General features: G+C 37.7%; 1 pseudogene; it reads right to left on the reverse strand.

Annotated features, from left to right (window-relative positions):
• Positions 1-3671: 3671 nt before the first annotated feature.
• LOC141515324 (ADP/ATP translocase 3-like) lies at positions 3672-4568 on the reverse strand (annotated as a pseudogene).
• Between the last annotated feature and the right edge of the window lie 427 nt (positions 4569-4995).

Here is a 4995-nt window from a genome sequence, read left to right on the forward strand (position 1 = left end):
CCCCATTTGCCTTGAAAAAAACAATCTAAAAAAAAGAATTGTTTTTGCTTTAGTTTTCCCATCTCTTTTTTGATCAGATGAGAAATATCCCTAGATACCTGTGCTTCTTCTAAGAAAGTTCATGTTTGGTCATTCATTTCCATTATTCTGTCAGAAATCTAACAGGCATTTATAAATTACTAACAATATTCCAGGGAGAAGATAGAAAGAGAAAATGACAATGTTCCTTACCTCAAGGAACTTAAATTCAATTGGGAGAGAAAATATGCTTACATGCAAATATAAATATACAATTAAATACACATTATATACATATATATATATATATACATATATATATATATATATATATGTATATATATATATATATATAGTTTTTTAGGAGAGGAAATAATTGCAATACAGGAAGAATCAAGAAGGAACTAAGATAGGTCACATCTGAAATGAACTTCGAAGAGAAATTAGAAATATACATTTTTATACCGAGCAAGAAATCTTCCTTAAAGTGTCATGCACCTGATAGTCTCCTTTAAAAGTTTCTCAAGTAAAATTACTTTTTATTCATTGGGCTTCAGTCCAGCAATGATCATTGACTGTCACCAAAAAGTTCTTAAATATAAAATTCAAGATATGTTTCTGGAAAATATGTTCAATTTCATTCTTATGGCCATTGTGCAATAGAAGGCTTTACTAGGCTTTAACAAAGACAGTCTAACTTTTATCAAGGGGTAGCCTGTGAGTTAAAATTGAATTTCTGAGAGCTGAGGTAAAATCCCCATTGACCAAAAAATATTGTACTCTCATACCTAAGAAATTGTTTGGGGTTCACTGAAATTACAAGAGCATCCTCTGTTTGCCATAAGAGTGGGAAATGGCTCTCATACCTAAGAAATTGCTTGTGGTTCACTGAAATTAGAAGAGCATATCCTGTTTGCCATATGAAAAAAGGATTTTCTGAATTCTTTGCAAGGAAAGGCTGGGTACAAAAGTCCTTACGTCAAAAGGTGATGGTGAAAATTCAGGGACTTCTGGGTCAGAGCCAAGAAGGTATCATGAAACTAACCTGCTCATGGTGCTTTACTCTACCAAAGATAAATGAAGCCTCTGTACTGACATTAAAGCTATAGATTCCAACAAGAAAAAGAAAAGATCCAAAGAAGTTTCTAACAGTAGTCATCATAGAGAATCTTCATTTAAAGTCTACCTTTAGGGGGGAAGCAGAGAAGTAAAGCCTAGTAAGGGCAGGAGAGGGGAAAGCCAGAGGGAGGTTTTTAGTCACAGTATAGTCCAGGTCCCCACTGTTTGATAAAAGCATAAGCCCTGATAGCTAATTAGCAAACCATCAGGGAGGATCCTAACCCCAAATAAAGTCAGGAAATACTGGGATAAAAGACAGGATTGAGTTGGGAACCAATGCATAGGCAAAATCTGGACATAAAGGAGGAAATAAACCTCTGCAAAGGCAAGGCCTGTAGAGGTAACATCTTGGCCAACAACAAGTCAGGAATCAGATTTCAGGTCAAGCATAAAAAGCTTGGATCTATACTCCCTATACCCCCGAAGCATAGTTCAAACAATAGATATGAGCAAAAAAGCTAAAAGAGCATTCACTATCAAAAACTACTTTGCAGATATAGATGATAACAATGCTATGTTGGAAGAAGAAATTAGTGAAAAATCATAATAGGGGAAGTCTCAAAAGAGATTATGAACTGGATTCAAATACAAAATTCCATAGAAGATCTTTAAAAAAAATTTAAAATATGAAAAAAGAAAAGATAAGACTCAGAGCCAAGATGGCAGCATGAAGGCAGCATTTCCAGGGAACAACAATCCCCAAACCACAAAATAGTAAACAAAGGATGGTTCTAGACAAAATTTAATGGGGCAGAACCCACAGAAAGACTGAGTTATATATTTTCCCAGTTGATTATAACTTAGAAGTTCCACAGGAAAGGTGTGTTTCACCAGGACATGGGGTTGGGAAAAAATCTGCAGTGCAGCCCAGCACAGCCCAGCAAAGTCCAGAGATCACCAGCAAAAGCTTGAAGGGTCTATGAGAGAACTCTACACCAGAATGAGTGTGGAGTGAGGGAGCACTGACTGCAGAATCTGCAGCAAGAATTGGGAGAAAGCAGACTTCACCCCCAGAAATAGTAAGGGAAGTCTGCAGAGATTTCTCTGCTCTCCCTGGGGTAGGACTCTGCTGATTGCCCACACTCAGATATCACAGTTTGGGCTTCCCTACTAAATAACCAAGTTGTATCTCTCCTTATAGCCCCAGGGCAGAGGGTAGTGCTGTGGTCATCTACATGTCAAAGCACAGGCTAGAGAGCATAAGTCCTTGGAGGAATAAATGTCCGAGTGGGGTGTCCCAAAAAGAAAAAAACCTAAAGCCTTGGAAGTGCTGTAAATTAGTCTTGGGCTGAGGAAATGAGTAAACAACAGAAAAACAAGAATCTGACCTTAGAGAATTATTTTAGTTTCATAGAAGATCAAAACACATACTCAGAGGTTGACAAAATTGAAGCATCTGTATCCAAAGCCACCGAAAGAAATAGAAAATGGGCTCAGATTACGAATGAGATCAAAAAAGACATTGAAAAACAATTAAGGCAGATGGGGGAAAATTTGGGAGGAGAAATGAGAACAATGCAGAAAAATCATGAAAACCAAATCAAAAGCTTGGTGAAAGATATAAAAAAATGCTGAAACAGCAGCTAGATGGCACAGTGGATAGAGTACCAGCCCTGGAGTCAGGAGTACCCAAATTCAAATCTGGCCTCAGACACTTAATAATTACCTGCCTCTGTGGCCTTGGGCAAGCATCTTAACCCAATTTGCCTTCCAAAAAAAATACTGAAGAAAATAATGTGTTAAAAAGCAGTTTAGGCCTAATGGATAAAGCAAAACAAAAGGCAAATGAAGAGAAGAATTCCTTAAAAAGCAGAATTGGCCCTCTGGAAAAGGAGAAAAAAGAGCTCTCTGAAGAAAATAACACCTTCAAATGCAAAATGGAACTAAACAAAACTGATGACTTTGCAAGAAATTAGGAAGAAATAAAACTCTTCGCAAAAAAGCCAAAAATTAGAAGAAAATGTGAAATATCTCATTGGAAAAACAACTGACCTCAAAAACAGATTATTGTGCTATCTGAAAGCCACAACCAGGAGAACAGCCTATACTTCATTTTTCTTTTTTTTAGAGTCTTCTGTGTATTTATTGTTTTACAGCAGAATGTCCAACACAGATCATCATAACTGCCAAATAGTCAGCTGTGCAAAATAGTATATATATGGTGCTTAAGTACAAATGGGAGACATGATTTTTTTAAATAAATACTTAAACACAAATTTATGGTCCTACAAAAGAGCATTTAAACTAGATCGTCTAAGTTGATCAGCTTTCTTGGACCCACAGTAACTGTTATTTTCCCAAAAAACAATAGAATCAATATGAAGAATCATCATCAGTTCCACTGTGTGAATAATGAATCACAATAAATGAGTCCCTTTTTCTAAGAGCTGTTCTTGGCTCTTCTACAAATATGATCTGGCCTAAATAAAAAGACAACAGGAATTTCTTGAAGGTCAATGGTCCAAAAATGCTAAATATGGTTAAGTATTCTACATGATCTATATTTAGTGGTTCCATTTTTAGTTAGGATGTTCTTAGATTACTTTCTTCAATTCATCATACAAGACAAGCATGAAAGCTCCACCCATGCCTCTCAGAACATTGAACCAAGCACCCTTGAAGAAAGCTTTGCCACCTTCATCTTTAGCGATTTTCCTCCAGCAGTCAATTGTATCAGTGTACATGATATCAGCTCCTTTGCATCCAGACTGCATCATCATTCACTGCCTTATGGTATTAAAAGGATAGGAGACCACACCTGCTACAGCAGTCACTGTCTGTGCAACCATCCAGCTTACCACAATGTGAGTGTTCTTCGGATCTGGGAGCATACCTTTTGCTGTATCATAGATTCCAAAGTAAGCTGCTCTATAAATAATGATACCCTGAACTGAGACATTAAAACCTTGATACAAGCCACGAATTCCTTCAGACTTGGTGATTTTTACAAGGCAGTCTCCCAGGCCTTTGAATTCTCTTTCAGTGCCAGACTTCCCAACATCAGCTGCCAAGTGGGTTCTTGCAAAATCCAAGGGATAGAAAAAGCATAGAGAAGTGTCTCCAGCTTCACCACCAGAGGCAAGATTGACAGCAAAATACCTCCAAAACTGTATGTGCTTGTCCACTTCTCCCCAAAACACCTGCTTATACTTATCCTTAAAGGCAAAGTTAAGGGCCTGGGTGGGGAAATATCTGATGACATTTGCTAAGTTGCCCCACCAGAAAGAAAGCATCCATTGTTCCTTTGGAATTCAGACTATACAGTCCATAATGCCTTTGTACTGCTTATCTGCAGCAATTTGTTTACTTGCATGCTGCACCTGCAACAGCAGCTTGACTCTCTCAATGGGGGCCACCGCGGTCTTGGAGGTGGTGGCGGCGAAGCCGCCGGCCAAGAAGTCCTTGGTGGAGGAAATGGCCTGTTCTGTCATGGTTGCAGCGGGAGAAGGAGCTGGAGTTAGGAAGAGAAAGCTGGCGAGAGAGGGCCAAAAGCTTGGAGCAAAAGGCTATACTTCATTTTTCAAGAAATAATGCAGCAAAATTTTCCTGAGATCCTAGAATAGGATAGAAATAGAGATTAGAATAGAATAGAATAGGATAGGATAGCATAGAATAGAATAGAATAGAATAGAATAGAATAGAATAGAATAGAATAGAATAGAATAGAATAGAATAGAATAGAATAGAATAGAAATTGAATAGAAATCAAGAAAATTCACAGGTCACCCCCCTGAAAGAGATCCCAAAAGAAAAACTTCCAGGAATAATATAGCCAAATTCCAAAACTCCCAAATCAAAGAGAAAATTCTAAAAGCTGCCGGAAACAAACAATTCAACTACTGAGGCTCCATAGTCAGG

This window comes from Macrotis lagotis, chromosome 1 (genome assembly GCF_037893015.1).
Source record: "Macrotis lagotis isolate mMagLag1 chromosome 1, bilby.v1.9.chrom.fasta, whole genome shotgun sequence".
NCBI classification, from domain to species: Eukaryota; Metazoa; Chordata; class Mammalia; order Peramelemorphia; family Peramelidae; genus Macrotis; species Macrotis lagotis.